This window comes from Rhinopithecus bieti, unplaced genomic scaffold, assembly GCF_001698545.2.
Source record: "Rhinopithecus bieti isolate Rb0 unplaced genomic scaffold, ASM169854v2 scaffold_5022, whole genome shotgun sequence".
NCBI lineage: Eukaryota > Metazoa > Chordata > Mammalia > Primates > Cercopithecidae > Rhinopithecus > Rhinopithecus bieti.
The window spans coordinates 300474-321063 of NW_016804965.1; the positions used below are offsets into that span (position 1 = coordinate 300474).

Consider the following 20590-nt stretch of genomic DNA (forward strand, 5'->3'; position numbering starts at 1 on the left):
AGATATATTTATGCATACCTTACATTCTAAATCAGTAATTCTCAAAACTTGCTTGAAAGGTCACCTTGCTTAGAAGAGGGTATTTCCCTGGCAGGATATGCAGGGATCAAGGCCTCTTTGCTCTAACAGTCTTCCCCCAACTATCATCTCAGGGCAAATAAAGATGACATCTTTCCTTGTGTTTTGTCTTAGCCGAGCATACTCAATGCTGTACAGTCTGTGGAGGTGTGGATTATGCTGCATCCCTTGAGCATACGTCCCTGTGATGAAACAGGTGCACACCTGTAGCAGAGTCAGGCAAAGCCTCACATCTGGAGCACACAGAGGCTCCAGGCCCCCACGGCAATGATGAGGGAAGCCTGCACACCTCTTCAGAAGCAGGCATTCTGCAGGCTGAGTGAAAGTTATAGATATTTGTAAGTCAGAGTTCAAAGGTTTTTGCTCAGTTATGGAGAAGGATTTTGTGGGGGGAAATGCTAATTTTGTCAACATTTAAATTCCACTTCAAGGCAGAATTTCTCAAATTGTGTTCTACAGAATATATATATATATATGCAGATTCCTACACAGCTTCCTGCATTTACTGCCTCCAAATCTCAGGGACTGAGTGAGAGACTCGTGTTAAGTCAAGCTCCTCCAGGAGCTTGTGGTGTAGGTGTACACAAATACTTGAGAACAATGCTCTAGGCCAGAAGTTCCCAAACTTTAGAGCAAACCAACGGAGTGCCTGGAGGACTTGTTTTGGGGTTTTTTTGTTGTTGTTTGTTTGTTTTGTTTTCTGAGATGGAGTCTCACTCTGTCGCCTATGCTGGAGTGCAGTGGCACAATGTCAGCTCACTGCCACCTCCATCTCCCGGGTTCAAGCAATTTTCTGCCTCAGCCTCCCTAGTAGCTGGGATTACAGGCACCCACCCCCTCCATTGCCACCATGCCCAGCTAATTTTTTGTAATTTTAGTAGAGACAGAGTTTCACCATTTTGGCCAGGCTGGTCTTGAACTCCTGACCTCGTGATCCACCTGCCTCAGCCTCCCAAAGTGCTGGGATTACAAGAGTGAGCCACCATGCCCAGCTGAGGACTTGTTAAAACACAAATTGCAGGCCTCACCCATCAAGTTTCTGGTTTTGGATATCTAGAGTGAGTCTCAAGCCTTGACATTTTTAGCAGGTTCTTAGGTCTGATGGTAGACACTAGACTTTGAGAGCTACTGCACTTGGACAAAGAAATTGAATGTACAGTATAGAGTGCTCTTGATAGTAGTACAGAATGTACAGTATTGAGTACACTCTAAAGGCATTTCCAAAGGCCTAGGAAATGGAGTTTGGACCTTGAGTCTTTACATATTCAGAAAAGAATTGGTATAGAAAGGAATTTTGTTCTTACTTTGCTTTTGGTTTTTGTTTTTTAGGATGTTTTCTACAAATAATTTTTATTTTTCCACTACAATGCTCGTAGTCTATGTCTATCCATTCAGGATTCTTCAAGGTTAAATAGAATCACTTTTCCTTATTTTGTACCTTTTAAAATAAGGAAAATGAAAATGAACACAATTGATGTCTGACTTTTCAGATGCCTGCATTAATTTGATTTCAGTGACCCACTGGAAACCAGTGTCAGCGTAACAACAGTTACCAGAGCTAAATCTACAAAGTAGGTAAGGAATATAAACAGACTAAGCACTAGAGATTTTAATTAAGCCTAGTGACTCTGAAGTTGGACTGTCTCTTAAAAGATGTTGAGAATTCAATGTAATCCTGAAAAAGTACATCTAAATTCAGGAATTTTTACCAACCAAATACTTATGCTTAATAGAAATGAAAGTGTGCCTATAGAATCAGAAAGATCTTTCTGTTGAATCAGAAACATACTGCTAATGTTTGTAGCTACGGGACCCAGCTCATGTACACACAAAATCATAACATTTTCTTAAAACAAAAGTAGTACTATATACCCCAACAGAATTCATTTTTAAGGAGTGTTAATGACATTATTAAAAGAAAATGTCAGCCAAACTGCAATAAAACATTTCCAGGCCAATAAAAGTAGTTTGAGTTGAATGCTCTAAAAGTATTGGCTTTGAAAGGTTAAAATAATAAGTGATCATAGATCCAAGAAATACAATGCTCAAGTAATTAGCAGAGGCATTTTATGCTGTATTGTAAGTAAAGTGTAAGGGATGTATTGGTTTAGATCCTATAAGGTGATCCCTTTAAGACCAGTGCCTGCCCTTTCTATGTGGCTCTTCTCTGAAGAACAGAAAGTTATATATAGGACCAAGAACCCACACATTTTAGAAACTAAAAAAAAAAAAAAAAAGTTATATTTGACTTTGTGATACATTTGTGTGATTCCATTCAGACATAACTGTCTGATATTTTGGAAGTGCTTTAAACCAAACATGAGACACACTGTGAAGACCTACATTCCCAAAGATTGCAGCTAATACTGGTTTAGCTTTCCCAGTGAGTCCCTGTCCAGAAAACTTTTCTACTTTCTCCACCTATGGTAGAAATCTGTCTCTTCTCCTTTTTCTTTACCCCCAAATAGTCACAATCGCAGAAACACATAATGCCATAAAGACCACGCCTAGTACAAGTGGTCTCTGCTGTGGTCTGAAAGTTCTACAAAATTCACATGTTGAAACTTAATCTTCATTGTGGTGGTATTGAGAGGTGGGTCCTTTTGCAGAGTGACTAAATCACTCATTGTATTAGTTCCTCCTCACGCTGCTCTGAAGAAATACCCGGGACTGGGTAATTTATAAAGAAAGAGGTTTAATTGATTCACGGTTCCGCATTGCTGGGGAGGCCTCAGGAAACTTACAGTTGCGGCAGAAGGCAAAGGAGAAGCAGGCACCTTCTTCCCAGTGTGGCAGAGTGGAGCGAGTGCAAGCAAGGGAAATGGAAATGCTGGACGCTTATAAAACCATCAGATCTCGTGAGACTCACTCATTATCACAAGAACAGCATGAGGGAAACCACCTCCATAATCCCATCACTTCCCACTGGATTCCTCCCACAACATGTGGGGATTATTAGGATTACAATTCAAGATGAAATTTGAGTGGGGACACAGCCAAACCGTATCACTCATGAATGGATTAGTGCCTTATAAAAGGGCTGGAGGAAACTAGCTGAGGCACTTTTACTCTTTTGCTTTTCTGTCATGTGAGGACACAGCATTTGACTCTTCCAGAGGATGTGGCTATAAGGCACTACCTTGGAAGCAGAAAGCAGTGTTCACCAAGGCCGGTGCCTTGGTCTTAGACTTCCCAGCCTCCAGCACTGTGAGAAACACAATCCTGTTATATATAAATGACCCAGCCTGTGGTCCTTTTCTATAGTAGCATAAATGGACCAAGACAGTCTCCAACCTCAATTATGCCCTCAGCACAGGGCAGTTCTCTCACTGTCCACTGCACAGTCATTGCAAACTCTCACCAATCTCTGGAAGCCTTTCATTTGTGTGCTTCTCATTCTTAGCAGTGAGCCTCATTTCCTCTGCGAAAAACTCGGAAACCATTAACTATTCCCATTTTCAATTCCAAACCTACCCTACTCTAAATACATCTACATCTATGCCCACTCTTAACACCTTCCTGCAGCTCAGTGGAAAGGAATTCTCTTTCAGACCAAGGCTAATACTTCTCTATGTGACCTGAGCCCCCATTTAATACTGCTACTTTTGAGAATTTGCTCCTTCAATTATTCCCTTTAACTAATTTCTACCACAGTCTCTCTCTCTCTCTCTCTCTCTCTCTCTCTCTCTCTCTCTCTCTCTCTTCTGGCTCTCCCTTCTCAGCATAAAACATTCTCAAGTCTTTTCTATTCATAAAAACAAGAAACCTCCCTGAACCCCAAGCCCCTCTCCCCAACACAGCTACTTAAAGTTCTCTCTTCTCTTCCAAGCTAAGCTAATGGAAAAAACAATAATAATCTACTGCATTTCCTCTCAAGCCATAAGACTGATGTCTGAAACAAGACAAGGAGGAGATAAAAGAACACAGACTTGTTAATCATTTTATACTTAATCATTTCCCTTCACGGCGTCACTACCAAATTCTCCCAGGATTTCCTCAAGCTACAGCTAGAAGACAGACTACCCATGTCCTTGCCTCAAAGACTGTTTGCAGCATTTTAATGTGATCTTTCTCACTATAATGCTGTTGCCAGGATATCGGGGAATGGAGTATGTGTAGTTCAGGGTCAGATGGACTCAGAATCCCTCCAGTTACCCTCCAGCTGTGTTTCTGGCTTACCTTGATGTTGGAATCACAGGAAAGCAAGTGTTTGGAAGTGTCCTCTCCTCATGAGATCTTGGTGTCATCTGTATGTTCCCTTGAAACCACTGACTTTTCATTTTTACTAAGTCACCTCTGATCACCTTCCCTTTTATTTTCAGATGGATTATCCTCTGAATTCCCCCTGTGCTTAATACTCTTATAGCATTAAAAAACCTAAAGAAATCTACCTTGATCTTTTCTCTGAGCAGTTTAGGGTGAGTTCTACCCAGTTTATTTCCATAACTACTCCTTGATTCTAAGATTAAATTGGTTAGGAGATAACTAAGAGCTAATAACAGCTTTTTAGGAAAAGAAAATAAGAAAAGACTACCATGTAAATCAAGGCATCAATTGAACACATGTTCCAATTTAAGAGACGCTTAAATGTAGAAAAAGGGACTGCTGTTTGGACTATATGGAATACAGTATTGGCCAGACACCAGAGCCAGGCCTGTAATCCCAGCGCTGTGGGTGGCCAAGGCCTGGAATTGGAGATCAGCCCAGACAACAGAGAGAGACTGCATCTTTACAAAAATTTTTAAAAATTACCTGAGCGTGGTGGCATGCACCTGTAGTCCTAGCTAGTCGGGAGACTGAGGTAAGGGGGATCACTTGAGCCCAGGAGTTTGAGGTTACAATGAGCTATGATTGCCCCACTGCACTCCAGCCTGAGCAACAGAGCCAAACACTGTCTCAAAATAAAAAAAAAAAGAAAAAGGAAAAGAAAGAAATACAGTATTTATTTTTGTTGACTACTTAGTATGCAAAACACTCCCATGGGATAGAAAGGGTCACAGTAGTACCTGCTGGAAGAACTACCCCCCAGAGCAGGGAGACAAAAGTCACACACAACTCAGCTGCAAATCAAGTGTGAAAACAGCGTTTCCCTGTTTTCCAGGAAATTCCAATCCTTGCCCAATTTTTTCATCTATAAAGAGGAAAGAACGATACCTTCCTTGAAGGAGTGCTGCAAAGAAGAAAGGAGACACCGACTGTAGACTTTAGCATGGTTGAAGCATAGTGGAAGCTCTCAATGACAAAGCAGTGTCATTTTTTACTATTATTAGCTTTATTATAGAGAAAAAATAGATGCTCTGTGGATTTAAAGAAGGAAGAGGTCATCTTGGGAAACACAAGTAAGACTTCATTTAGCATGTGGTCTTTGAGAAGAGCCTCGAAGGATTAGTGATACTTCTTTTTTTTTTTTTTTTTTTTTGAGACGGAGTCTCGCTCTGTCACCCAGGCTGAAGTGCTGTGGCCGGATCTCAGCTCACTGCAAGCTCCGCCTCCCGGGTTCACGCCATTCTCCTGCCTCAGCCTCCCGGGTAGCTGGGACTACAGGCGCTGCCACCTCGCCCGGCTAGTTTTTTGTAGTTTTAGTAGAGACGGGGTTTCACGGTGTTAGCCAGGATGGTCTCGATCTCCTGACCTCGTGATCCGCCTGTCTCGGCCTCCCAAAGTGCTGGGATTACAGGCTTGAGCCACCGCGCCCGGCCTAGTGATAGTTCTTTAGGGCAAGGTGGAGAACCGCTTCTCCCAGCTCTCTGCAATCCTGACAAACACAATGAGCCTGCCAGCATGACCACCTTGAGAGTCATGGGCAGAGATGACACTTTGTACATGTTAAAATTTATAATACTTATTTATAATTGTACCTAGTGAACTTTTTAATTCAATAAATTCCTATTTATATCATTGCTTTGAAACAGGCAATACTTGTTGAGGGGCTATAATGTTCATAAAATAGTCAGAAAAGCAAATAAAGGATATTTTGAATAAGCGTTACTGTGAAATCATTTCAAAAGCATGTACTTGTTATTAATGACAGGCAGTGCGTTATGTGCCTCTGGCTTGGCATCCTGTCTCTGGAGTACATGTTGTAAAGGAAGAAAAGTGGGTAATTATATTTTACATGAACATCAAATTGAGTATTCCTTCCTTGTAGTTTTGTAAAGTAAAATTGTGGCAAGATTGTCCCCAGTTAATGCCAGGAAAAAAAAAAATAAATGTTATTTAAAAACATGTCTCTTAGAAACACAAGTGAAACTTGCTCACGTGGTTTGCAGTCACTGAACGTAGATCAGCTCCTGTGAAAACAAACTCCATGGGTAAGTCTGAATTATTTTGTTATGTTGGTATTTTGTTGCATCATATGTTGCTTAACGTGAAATTAAATATATAGTTTGTATCGGAGTGAAATAAATATCAATGTTATTATTGGTTAATCCATTATTGGCAGACTCTAATAACTCTGTTATGATAAGGATTTTAATTCTATCTATATTCATCTTAACAGGTGCAAACTTCTGGCTCAAAAAATGAACAAGTAACTTTTCAATCTTGCTCTATAAATATAAAAGTTAATTTTTGACTCAGATGTCTGTTTTAACAATTATCTTCAAGGTATTTATAATAAAAACACAGTTGAAAATGTGCCCTTAATACTTGTGTATTCTGCATAAAAATGATCTTAGGTCATTCTAGAACATAAGATTCTAACATTTATTAGGATTCTATATCTCTAGCTGATTCCCAAGCTATTTCTTGCTTTTTTGTGTGTGTGGTTGTTGTTGTTGTTTTTTGTTTTGTTTTGTTTTGAGATGAAGTCTTGCACTGTCCCCCCAGGCTGGAGTCCAATGGTGTAATCTTGGCTCACTGAAACCTCTGCCTCCCAGGTTCAAGCTATTCTTCTGTCTCAACCTCCTGAGTAGCTAGGAATACAGGCACACACCACCACGCCTGGCTAATTTTTTGTATTTTTAGTAGAGATGGGGGTCTCACTATGTTGGCCAGGTTGGTCTTGAACTCCTGACCTTGTGATCCACCCGCCTGGGCCTCCCAAAGTGCTGGGATTACAGACATGAGCCGCCATGACTGGCCCAGTATTTATTTATTATAGAATCTTGTCTGGGACTATATTATTGCCTGGGTTTTTTTTCCTTCAACTTTTAAGTTCAGGGGTACACGTGCAAGATGTCCAGGTTTGCTACATAGGTAAACATGTGCTGTGGTGGTTTGCTGCACAGATCATCCCATCACCCAGGTATTAAGCCCAACATCCATTAGCTATTCTGCCTGATGCTTTCCCTCCCCCTCACCCCCCATCAACAGGCCCCAGTGTGTGTTGTTCCCTGCCATGTGTCCATGTGTTTTCATCATTCAGCTCCCACTTATAAATGAGAACATGCAGTGTTTAATTTTCTGTTCCTGTGTTACTTTGCTGAGGATAATGGCTTCCAACTCCATCCATGTGCCTGCAAAGGACATGATCTTGTTTCTTTTTATGGCTGCATAGTATTCCATGGTATATATGTACCACATTTTCTTTATCCAGACTATCACTGATGGGCATCTAGGTTGATTCCATGTCTTTGCTATTGTGAATAGTGCCACAAGGAACATATGTATGCATATCTTTATAAAAGAATAACTTATGTTCCTTTGGGAAGATACCCAGTAATGGGATTGCTGGGTCAAATGGTATTTCTGCCTCTAGGTCTTTGAGGAATCACCACACTGTCATCCACAATGGTTGAACTATAATTTACATCCCCACCAACACTGTAAAAACATTCCTTTTTCTCTGTAACCATGCCAGCATCTATTGTTTCTTGAATTTTTAATAATCTCCATTGTGACTGTCATGAGATGGTATCTCATTGTGGGTTTGATCTGCATTTAATGATCAGAGATGTTGAGCTTTTTTTTCACATTTTTTTTTGGCCATATGTATGTCTTCTTTTGAGAAGTGACTGTTCATGTCCTTTGCCCACTTTTTAATGGGGTTGTTTTTTCTTGTAAATTTGTTTAAGTTTCTTGTAGATCCTGGATATTAGATCTTTGTCAGATGGAAAGATTGCAAAAATTTTCTCCCACTCTGTGGGTTGTCTGTTCACTCTGATAGTTTCTTTTGCTGTGCAGAAGCTCTTTGGTTTAATCAGATCCGATTTGTCCATTTTTTCACCTTTGATGTAATTGCTTTTGGCATTTTCATCATAAAATCTTTGCCTGTGTCTATGTCCTGAATGGTATTGCCTAGATTTTCTTCTGTGTGTGTGTGTGTGTTTTTTTTTTTTTTTTTGTAGTTTTTAAGTTTTTAATCCATCTTGAGTTAATTTTTTATATAGTGTAAGGAAGGGGTCCAGATTCCATTTTCTGCATATCATTGCCTGAGTTTTAGTAGTATCACTAATTATTAAAGTTTGATACAAAATACTGCATAAAGAATACTTTATTGAACTCTAGTCATTTGGAAACATTTGTAGCATCTCTCAGGGGTGTGGTGTTTGGAATACTCTAATCTGATTTTGAATATAGAGTGCCTCCTTATCCAAAAAAGTCCTTCAACTTTCTTTCCTACCTACTTCCTCACTTTTAAATCCCAAATAGAACTATTCCTCCCTTCCTTGGGAAACTTTACCAGCAGAATTAATCAGCTTTTGTTGTGATAATGTTGTGTAACACAATTTCTAGGTTTAGCTGGGCGTGGGTGGCACATGCTTGTAGTCCCAGCTACTTGGAAGACTGAGGTGGGAGGATCGTTTGATCCCAGGTGGTCAAGGCTGCAGTGAGCTCTGATAGCACCATTGCAATACAGCCTGGGCAGTGCAGAGTGAGACCTCGTCTCAAAAAAAAAAAAAAAAAAAAAAAAAAAAAAAAAAAAACTCAGTGGTTTGCAGTACAAAAACATTTACTTCTTGCCCACAGGTTGGCTGGTCAGCTACAGCAGCCCTGCTCTGTGCTTTGGGTGAGGCTCAGGTCTGTCCCATGAGTCTCTCATTTTGAGACCTACATTGGAGAAACAGCGGCTAACTGGGGCAAGCTCTTCTTACTGGTAGAGTAGGAAGGAACACAAAAGACTGAGAAGTCAAGGCAAAGGGTGCAGACACATTCAAAGCCTCTGCTCACATTCATTGCCCAGAACAACTCCATGACCAGCCCCAACATCAATGGAGAGATTATGATACTCCTAATATAGGTGAGGAAAGGAGACAGAGTGAATATTTGCTGAACAGCACCCCCACTAAACATATAAGGGTGGAACAGAGATAGGTTAACAAAAATCAACATCCTGTGCCAAAAGGGGAAGCAGTTACTGTTCTGTGGTACTTGTGAAATCCCACTGAACAAACATTCTGCTGGATGGGTCACTGGGCAGCAGAGCAGGCCTGAAAGCCTAAATACCCTACAAGCTCATGTTCCAGCCCAGGCCAACACCATGTACTACCCACAACCTCCCCAAAAAGGGAAATGACCAAACACAGAAATGAATTAAACCGTCGTATCTGTGCCACAGATCATGAAACTGAAATCCTGCACCCACTTAAATCCTGTACCAAGAGACGCCTCTGTCTTCTGAAGTGTCAGGAAGTGAGTAAAGAAAAAAGAAAGTAAAGAAAGCAAAGTCAATGGAGCAGTAAAAAGAATCAATTAATCAATTGATCAATTCAGGAAACTTGAAATAATTTTCCTTTTCGGGATCGAGGAACTAGAAGACAAGAATTCCTGCCTGAGAAGGGAGTGGAAGACCTCATGAGATACCTTCTTCAGACTCGCTGGCAGCCTTCCTGGGATGTGGGAAACACTGACTGTTCATTATTCCTTCCATTTCATTTAGATGAAGAATTGACTACTTGCACAGTCATACAGTTGATGGCATTGTCAGGAATAATCTGTAAATAATCTGTAACACTCATGTTTACTCATAAACAGATCCCTCTTTCCTGGACCAAATTGCGGTTTCCTTTGGAAACTATTTTAATCAAGGCTTTTCTGTTTCAAAGTAACATCAACTCACATCAAACTAACTCAAGCCAGCCAAGTGGCTGGGGTAAGGATTCTGGGGAATCTCATAAAACTCGAGGTCAAGAGAGTGGCCTTGTGAGTGACTGGTATGAGCAATTGGCTGCACAGTAAAAACTAAGGCCAAATCTGAGCAGGATGTGTTGGAATTGATGTTTTCATGTAATTAGTAATGCCACTAGCTCAGGGAACCCAATGTTGGACTTGTCAAATGCCAGCTGTCTGTCATCCCTTTCACACTGAAGCTGAGCACCCCCATCATGTTCTACACACCGAACCATCATGGAACTGTCCCCAACACATGGCAGCCACTGGTGGAACCAGATGTGGGCATAGTGCCCAAAGGCAGCTTATGCACTGCTGGCCAGAAACCCATGAGATGGGCCTGTGCAAAGGTCTCGCCCAATGATAATTACAGTAGTTAACCAAGTCAGCTAGTTTTGGTTACTTTGGACTGGGAAATATGGAAGATGGGCCAGTGAGTAGCCAAGGCAAGTGGATCCAATGTAGAGAGAGAGATATCAGCCACAATTAGGAGCCCATGCTGGCTCAGAGAGCTGGAGGCAGCAGCTGGCCTCTACAAGTGTCTCCCCCAGTTCTAGTCCATAGGTGGCTGGATGAATCTGCCTGGGCTGTGCCCCTGCCTCAAAAAAAAAAAAAAAAAAGGTACTACAGACCAGGTGGCTTAAACAATAGAAGTTCACTTTTTCACAGTTCTGGAGGCTGGAAGTCTCAGATCAAGGGATCAGCAGGATTGATTTCTTCTAATGTCTCTGTCCTGGCTCACAGACAACCACCTTCTTCCTGTTTTCACATGGTCTTCCCTCTGAACATGTCTGTGTCCAAATCAACTCTCCTTGTAAGGACACCAGTTATATTGAATTAGGACTCACCATAAGGCCTCATTTTAACTTACCCCTTTAAAGATCCTGTCTCCTAATACAGTCATATTCTAGTGTATTTGGGGTTAGGACTTCCACATATGAATTTTAGGGAGTACCCAATTCAGTCCATAACAATGCCCTCTCGCTTTAAAAAAGTGTCTTGTATGAGTCTATGTGATTTCGATAGTCTAACAGACTCTATTAGGACTCTGTTGTAAGCAACAGAAAAACCAAACAGCTTAAGGAAAAAGGGCATTCACTGACTCGAGTAACTGAAAAGAGTCCAAGAGTGTCACTATCTTTAGGCATGTCTAGATCCAGAACACAAATGCTGGTGTTGTATCTGTTGGGGTTCTGGCAGGAAATAGATGGCTCTGTCCAATTGGGTTTTAAAAAGAAGACTGCTTACAAAGATGAGGGCAGGGCTTAGGAAATTCAAGGGATATTGAAGGACCAGATTAAGTAATAGTGGGACACTGTTGTAGCTAACCCTGAAGGAGTAAAGCAAGAGTGGCTGCTGGAACCTGAAGACCAAGAGCTGTGTGGAGACAGTCCCCTGACACAGCTGAAGCCTTCAGTAGTGAGACACAGCCAGCCCCAGGGGACCCCACAGAGAGGGAAATAAATAACCCAATTTTTCTGTCAGCACGCCCATTTGGAAGTCAAAGAAGAAGAGTTTATGTAGTCAGCCGAGAGAGAGGAGGAGAGGGTAGACCTGGGGCAACTGGAAGATATGCAGCACCATCACAAAGTCATACTTGCTGTCCACCCTCTTCCTAACCAGGGTCTTACTAAACAGCCTCACAGTTTGCAAGATACAGGAGGAGAGCTTCTCTTGTCAAAGGTTTTTTGAGCAACATCTCCTGCCATTGAATTTAATCTTATTGACCTGGCTTATATAACCAAATCCATCTCTACTTCAATCTGTATTTTTGCCCATCTCTAAATCAATCACTGAGGCCAAAATATGACTGAGCAGGTCATGATGACCTAAAGACCCCTGGAGCTAGGAGGGTGAGTTGTATTGAGCACAGCATGTGGAATAAAGTAGAGTGGCTGCCCAAAGGAAAATTCAGGCATTGTTAACAGAAGAAGGGGGAATTTATAGAGGCTGATCAGGCAAAAACAGCATGTGTACATTACATTATCCATACTACTCATAGTACAATCCTTGGTAAATAAGTAATGACTGGTTGCATGGATTGAATGCAGTGTTTTGAGAACTATCCATTGCACGTAGCTGGTGCTCAATACATGTTTTCAGAAATTTGTTGGAATATAAATGTTAATAATCATCAAATTAGAATTCTACGGACAGAATTATTTTGCAATTGGCTAGGAGACTTCTGAATCCAGAGGATATTTTTTCCACTTCCAGTCTTTAGAGTGATCCTTATGAATGTTGACTTATGATTATTAGCTGCTTGTTTGTAGAAATCTATATTTACATCCCAAACACTGTCTCTTTCAGTGTTCTGAATTATTTTGTAAACTCTATTTATTTGCTTTCATTAGACCACAGTCTTGAGAATTTCTGGCTTGTTTACACACATCACCAAGTTTTTTTTTTAAGACTCATTTAGCAAAATATCATCATGAAAGAGGCAACAAACTGAAGTAAGATTAGTGAACAATTTAAAGTTAATAAGCCTTCTTTGGTTTTGTCCATGAAGGATGACTATCAATGTTGCTAAGAGTTGTTTATTAAACTGATAAAAATAAATATTGTCTTTAAAAAGTCAGGCTGCTTTCATCTGATCACAAAGGTGAGCTTGTAAAATTAATCCTTCTGGTGTTTGCTTGTCATTCAAGCATAACTTTTCTTCTACCTACACCCACTGTTTTTCTGTTGTTGTTGTTGTTCAGCTCCAGCAAGTTTTTGGCTGTGGTTCTATCAATGGCTCTTTGAATAAGAAGTCCTGATGGTAGGATGTAAGCAATATTTTTTTTTAAGTGGGAGGAGGGAGTTAGATTGGGCTGACATTAAAAATCAAAGAATCTTCAAAGTGTAAGACTCACCATTATTAGGGTTTTAATGTCATTGAAAGTTTCAGTTAGGGAAACTTTCCCTTTGTGTCTCCCATAGTCTGGAGAGTGATTATACTTTCATTTATTTATTCCTTAAATATTTATTGAAGGCCTGCTTTGTGGAAGGCAAGATATATGCAGTAGACAAGAGAAACGTGAATTAGGACCCACCCACTTTAATGAAACTTATTCTACTACGGGGGTCCCCAAATGCACAAATGATGGGACTGTCAGGGCATCTGTAGATACATGTGTATAAATGTGTGTGATGTAGTGAAGTTACTGTGCATGCTCATCTTTGCACAGAGCAATGGTGGTTAATGAGGATGTCAGGGAGAATAGGAGAGAAAGCCTGAAATCTTGTTGCATTTGCTTCTTGATTCTTTGCCAGCAAAGGCAAGCAGTAATGTAAAGAGCTCCCAAAATCATACCCATTGGATTTTGAGATGTGTGATGCACAGGAAAAGTGGAAGATTTAACTTCCTTCTTACCTCTTACATACACATTTCACCTATCTAAATTCCTGTCTCTTCTGCTAAGCTTTTCTGATTATTTCAGCCCAGAATGATCTCACTGCCTCCTTACTCTCAACTCTTATAGTGCTTAGACTTGATTACCTACTCCCTCACAGTAGGATCTGATTTTTGGAGGTCTCCCTGTGCTCCTTAAGGGTAGGGACCAGATTTAATGCTTTTTTAAATATATTGTATGGCCCATCATCTGGGGCAGAGTGGGAGCTCTAGAACCACTGACTAAATTGACATGAATGCTTTGCCCAAGTTAATATTAAACTCAGTTTGCATTTTCTTGGGCCATAAACCACCCAGTAGTTAGAGGGCCATTTATGAAGGAGGAGCTCTGAATGTACCAGTAATGGAACAAATCTTGTCTGGTGGCTGGAGGAAGTAGACATGGCCTAATAAAAATCTGATCAATTAGGTCAAAACTGACCCAGACAACATCAGAGCTGGAAGTTTATACAAAAATCATTTGGTACACAATCCCCTCACTTTGCAGGAAGGAAGCCAGGGCCCATCGAGTTTGTAGCCCGCTCAAGATCACACTGAGTTTGTGGTAGGTCCCATTGAATTGGTGATAGAACTGGTAACTACAGCTATTGACCAAGTCTGTGCTGGGTAAAGCGTCAGGCTTGAGAGCCGACTAGATGTAGGCTTAACGCGGTGTTTGCCAAGTCCTCACAGTAATAACGACCATGTTTCAAACCTGTTTGAATGTTCCTGGCACCATGTCAAATGCTTCCCATCTGGTAATACCATGACTTCAATTAATCTTCACCACACATGAGGGAGGCACTGTATCAGAGTTCCACCTGAGAAACCAAACCAGCAAGAGATATTCAGAATTTTTATGTGTAGGTTTATGTGATTGTCCGGTTGGTTGGGGAAGTCCAAAATCCATAGGGCAGGCCATTGAGAAAGGCAGGCTGGAATTTGAGGCACTCAGGGAAGCTGGTCCACAGATGAACTTTCTTCTTCAGGGAAGCCTTAACTCTGCTTTCAAATCCTTTCAACTGATTGAATCAGGCCCACCCAGATTATCTAGAATAACCTTCCTTACTTAAGGGCAATTGATTATGGACTTTAACGACATCTACAAAACACGTTCTCTGATTGAGGACAGTGACGCCTGGAATAGCATCTGTGATTGAATAAACCGACCATCCTGGATACTACTTTTCACTGGTTTCCCAAGTCACAGGGCTGGTTAGTGGCAGAGCCAGATCCCAGGCCTGCTCTGCCTGTCTCCATGGTCCATGTCTGAGATGCACAGGATGGTCTGTGCATGTAAACTTGGGCAAGTTCTTACACTACTCTGAGCCCCAGATTCTTTCCCCTATGAAATGTAGGAAGTCATATTTATGGCACAATGTAATGTTAATCAAATGGGGAAAAGTGATTTGTTAGCACTTAGTAGGGGCTCAACAAATGTTAGCTATTTCCTTCCCCTTTGCACTACATCAGTGGCCCCCAACTTTTTGGTATCAGTGGCCAGTTTCGTGGAAGACAATTTTTCCATGGACCAGGAGTGGGGGGTGGTTTTGGGACGATTCAAGCACATTGCATTTATTGTGCACTTTATGTCTATTATTATTACATTGTAATATATGATTAGGTAATTATACAACTCCCAATAATGTAGAATCAGTGGGAGCCCTGACTTGTTTTCTTCCAGCTAGACGGTTCTATCTGGGAGTGATGGGGGGCAGTGACACCTGAAGTGTTACTGAAGATTACTTCATAATCTCATTTTGGTTGCTGTCACTGCAGAAAGCCCTGCTTCATAAAGACAGGATGTTGGAAATGGCAGCAAGCTTTTTGATGCACTTGTAGCAATCTCAGGATATTCTGCCTTGACTTTAATCCAGAAGGTATGGTGATTTGAAGTTGTCTCAAACATACTTTTAAGGTCACTGTCATTTGTGATCTCAACCAGTTGACCCACCTGGCTTATTCAGAAATGGTTCACAGACCCATTCCTTCCCAGTTTGGGGGTCTTTTGGGTTGGAAGTAATGCTTAAACTCTTTTGAAAGCTAAGATAGGTGATCATGCAGCAGGCCCTGGCTTGGTCTCTTTCAAAATATTTGCTAATGCTTGAAACATGTCAGAAATTCCAATGTTCACTCGTCACTCACATAATTCCATTTTGGCTTTGAAGCAGCCACTTTATTTGCCTACTTGAGCACAGTTGTCATTCTCCCCTGAAGTGCCAGATTGAGTCTGTTGAGCAGGTTGAATATGTTGCACAAGTAAGCAAATTTTGTGACCCATTCTGTGTCACTGAAATGTGCTGCCAGAGGTGACTGTTTTTCTAAAAGAAATTCCTGGTGCAGCTCTAGTAACTCTAAAACTCTGGCCAGTGATCTACCTTTAGAAAGCTATCTCACTTCTGTGTATAAGAGAAGACATGTGTGTTCTGTGTCCATCTCCTCACAGAGCTGAGCAAACAGATGTGAGTTAAGGGCATATACTTTAATGTGGTTGATAATTTTAATCACATTCTGCAAAACGTTAAGTTCAGATAACATTTTTTGGCTAACCAGCATTTCTCTATAGATGATACACTCCACAGACTTACATTCAGAAGCTACCTCTTTGATCCAAGCAGTGAAACCCGAAAGCCATCCAGTCATGGTAGCAACTCTGTCCATGCACATATTGACACAAAATGACCAATTCAGTTTTTCTGATATGTGATCATTCAAAGGCTTGAATAGTTCTGTAGCTGTGGTGTTGGTTGTCAACAAAAGTGCACATAACACATTCTCATGCCCATCCTCCTGAAAAATATATCGCACAAAACAAGCATTGTTGCCTTATTGTCAGCATTGGTAGACTCGTCAACCTGGATTGTGAACCACAGTTACTCATTAATCCTCTCTAACAATTGTGCTTCAATATCCTCTGTTATTTCATCAATTTGCCTAGTTATGGTGCTAGCCAAAAGAGGAATATGTGCCACCTTTTGAACCGCAGCCTCTCCTAAAAGTTCACAACAAATGTCCTTAACTCCTTAGCAGCAGGCAGGATCAACTCTTCACCAATAGTAATGGGATTCTTAGGTTTAGAAATGTGGTTAGCCACTAAGAATGATGCTGTCAGTGCAGACACATTTGATGAAGTGTTGGCCTTCAATAATTGCTTCTATTCTTCGTGTTCACATTGTTTTTCTTTTGAAAAATCCAAAGGCAGGGTGCAGGTCTACACATGGCAAAGCAGTTTTGAAGGCTTCATGGCTTCATTGGATATCTGGTCACCACATACTATATAAGCGGGCTTGGAGAATGTGAATCACCTGTTGCAATGAACTCATAATTTAAGTAGGACTCAGTATTTTCTTTTAAATGAAGCTTTCTTTTGTTGCAGTCTTAGAGTCTCCTTCTTTCTCATCATTGAGTCTTTCCCCCTTTCGAAGAGGCTCTCCAGTGGCATTTGGTTTTTTTTCTGATTTTGGCTAGCTTGTGGACTTACCAAAACTGTGACTGAGACAAGTGCTCAGTGCAGGAAAGAGGCACAGATGGAAGTGGCAAATAAAATAATAGACCACATGCAAACTAAAATAAATGTCAGATTCGTACTTAAAGCCTGCCACCAGATGCAGTTTGTCACTTACCACCTACTGATAGGGTTTTGATATGAGTCTGCAAGCAATTGATTTATTATGGTCTCTGTTCAGTCAAACCTCTCTGCTGATGTTAGTCTGAATAAGCAGCCACTCCCCAGTGCTAGCATCACTGCTTCAGCTCCACCTCTGATCATCAGGCATTAGCTTCTCATAAGGAGCACCCAACCAAGATCTGATGGCATCGCATGCACGGTTCACAATAGGGTTTGCGCTCCTGTGAGAATCTAATGCCACTGCTAATCTGACCGGAGGTGGAGCTCAGGTAGTAATGCAAGTGATGGTGAATGGCTGTAAATACAGATGAAACTTTGCTTGCTCACCTCTTGCTGTGCAGCCCAGTTCCTAACAGGCCTGCACTACATCACCCACTCACACTCACGTGGGAGCTGTGCTACCAGTTCAACTCAAAATCAATCCCACAAGAGAAACTCTTGCTCAGATGTGGGTTTCTGATATCTTACACAAACATCAATTTCAAGGAGTAGCATATCCACGACCATCTCCACATATCCTTGGACATTAGTTCCAATATTCCCCATATCCTTTTCCTGCTTTGACGCCTACCTGCAAGAGGATTGATTTACTTTCTCTACCAGGCAAAGAGGACAAACTGATTCATTCAGGCTCTTGTTCTCTTATTCTTGCTCTGCCTTATCTGAATTCAGATCTCTTTTCTAAGAAAAAGGTATTTCTGCTTTCACGCAATTGTTGTAATAAATGATCTCACGTGCTAGACACTTCTTGAGCATGTTCCCAAAATTTACTGTCCTATTACTTCCTTTGAAGGTTGTCCACAAAACCAAGATTGGATATGTTGGAAATTCTTTCGTCTCCCTTGACTTGGGTAGAGCAGGGAGGAAGTTAATTACTTCTGTTGTGTTCTCAGGATAAGGGCAGTCACAATCCCAGGTCCAATAACCAAGTAGCACCATCTGATATTTTGCTGTTTACCTTCCCAAACTTGAAATCAACAATTATATATTTTATTTTTATTTATTTATTTAGAGATGGGGGTCTTACTCTGTCATCCAGGTTGGAATGCAGTGGCACAATCATGGTTCGCTGTAACCACAAACTCCTGGGCTCAAGTGAGCCTCCCACCTGAGTAGTCACGACTACAGGCACATGCCATTACACCCAGCTAATTTTTTTATTTTTATTTTTCATAGAGATAGGGTCTCACTGTGTTGCCCAGGTTGGTTTTGAACTCCTGCGCTCAAGCAGTCCTCCTGCCTTGGTCTCCTAAAGTGCTGGAATTACAGTCATGAGTCACTGTACTCAGCTTGAAATCAACAATTTTAGAAGACCTTCATATCCTTGATATTAATTTCATCAAATGGAAATATTTCTTCTCATTAGAAAGTCACAGTTGCATATTTTTGTACCACCAAGCTGCACTGCCTAGTGGGGAAGCAGATACTTACTGAACACCTCATCTACCTCCACCTGCCATCCCTGAGCACATCTCACATGAATATCACTGCACCTCATTCAGGTGCAGCAGGGGAAAAATGTATTATGAGTTTTAAACATACTTGGTGTCACAAACATGTGGTCCCACACATATGAGCCCTCTGTGCCATTTATTTTGTCCCCCTCTCCCACTCTCTACTGCCATTATTCCAAACCTCTATGTTCCCTGAGCCTGTCCTTGCCTCCTAATTTTGCTCTCAGAAGATGATCTTGCTAGCTTCCTTGCAGAGAACTTGGAGGTTGGAGGCTAACAGACAGACTCCCTCAACTTGCTGACTGATCACCTCCTGCTTTCTCACAAAACCTTCCTATGTACACCTTTCCCTTAGTCCCTTCCCTCCATCCTCAGAAGAACAGATATTCCTTTCCTCCTTCTCTCATTCAAGGTCAATGCCTCCATCTGTGCCATTTCCATTCTGGACTTTCAGACTCTTCATCACAAGATCCTACTTAACAGCCTTTAAAAAATGTGTATGTCACCGGGCGTGGTGGCTCACACCTGTAATCCCAACACTTTGGGAAGCCAAGGCAGGAGAATCACTTGAGGTCAGGGGTTTCAGACCAGCCTGGCCAACATGGCAAAATCCCATTTCTACTAAAAATTAGTACATTGCCTGGCCAACATGGCAAAACTTCATTTCTACAAGAAATTAGCCGGGTGTGGTGGCACGTGTCTGTAATCCCAGCTACTAGGGAGGCTGAGGCAGGAGAATTGCTTGAATCCGGGAGGTGGAGGTTGCAGTGAGTGGAGATCATGCCACTGCACTCCAGGCTGGGCAACAGAGCAAGACTCCATCTCATAAAAAAAAAGTGTATGTCTTGCCAATTATGAATGGAGAGAGAAGGAAGAAAGGAAGAGAAAGAAGGAAGGAGACACAGAAAGAGGGAGGGAGGGAGGAAGGGAGGGGATAAACTCCACTAGCTATTGTCGTGTGCCACTCCTCAGACAGGCTGCTCAGGAGACTTGTCCTCATGTCTGGAGTCTGTCATCTTTCACTCTCAATGAGCAATCTACCTTTGCTCCCACCATTCCACTAAAGATGCTTTTGTTAAGGCTACCAGTAACTTCTCAATTGCCAAACCCAATGGATACTTTGCATTCCTTATCAAACTTGACCATTATGAAACATTCGATACTGTCTCTTTAAAAAATGCTTCCTAATTTCCAGGGCACCACACACTCATGGTCCTCGTCCACATCCCTGACAGTTTCTCATCAGAATCTTTCATTGACTCTTTTTTTCCACTTGCTCCCTAAGCGTGTGTCCTGACTCTTGTTTTCTTCTCACTCTATACCTTCTTCCAATGATGTCCAGGCCTCATTAGCACTTTAGCGGCTCCTTTCCTCTGTGCTAGAGACCACTAGAACTTGTACAAGCTGCTTCGGCTATTCTCCGCAGCTCAGTGAATGTCTCTGGGCAATACCTTTCACCCACTGATCAGAACCTTCTTTCGTTTGGCTGCCATCCACTTCCAGGTACAAGGGTCTTTGCTCTCTGCTAAACCTCTTTGCATGCATGACTTATTTAGAAGATCACCCCGGTTTTTTAGTCCACTGTGACAGGAACAAAAACATTAATGCGAGAACCCTTCCAACCTTTCCCCAACTCCTGGCCTCTAGAAGAATCCTGACTTTGCTGGCTTCATTTCTTCTCCTTTCTCACTCTTCAGAAAGCCTCTTCTTGCCTCACCAGACTGGAAATCTTCTTTTCAAACATTTCCAAAGATTTCTTCTTTGAAATCTTTGCAGATTGCAAGATATAGAATAAGGAGAAAGTGAGAAGGAGGTAGAGACAGGAGATGTAGGGGCTAGGACTAGAAGAAGGCTTTGCAAAACGTGTAGGAGTGTTGGAGGAGCAGTTTGTGATGAGAGAGAAGTAAACAGGAAAGAGATGGGGTTTTAAGGGTTTCTATGGTCTATATATTCATTCAAAATGTTAAAGAAACCCAAGCAAATATAAATAAATAAATAAATACA

General features: G+C 41.4%; 2 long non-coding RNA genes across 7 annotated transcripts in view; one reads left to right on the forward strand and one right to left on the reverse strand.

Annotated features, from left to right (window-relative positions):
• Nucleotides 1-20590, forward strand: part of LOC108528805 (uncharacterized) — a 31151-nt gene that overhangs the window by 2251 nt on the left and 8310 nt on the right. For 2 of the 6 annotated variants that reach the window (XR_001885305.1, XR_001885309.1), the window contains exons 2-4: nt 193-416; nt 1569-1653; nt 6314-6389. This is a non-coding gene — a long non-coding RNA (uncharacterized LOC108528805). Of the gene's footprint in view, nt 1-192; nt 417-1568; nt 1654-5179; nt 5418-6313; nt 6390-20590 lie in introns of all 6 variants that reach the window. The other 4 variants (XR_001885306.1, XR_001885308.1, XR_001885304.1 and 1 more) reach the window with 4 other exon arrangements.
• Nucleotides 16106-20590, reverse strand: part of LOC108528806 (uncharacterized) — a 14829-nt gene continuing 10344 nt past the window's right edge. The window contains exon 3 of the long non-coding RNA XR_001885310.1: nt 16106-16294. This is a non-coding gene — a long non-coding RNA (uncharacterized LOC108528806). The remainder of the gene's footprint in view (nt 16295-20590) is intronic.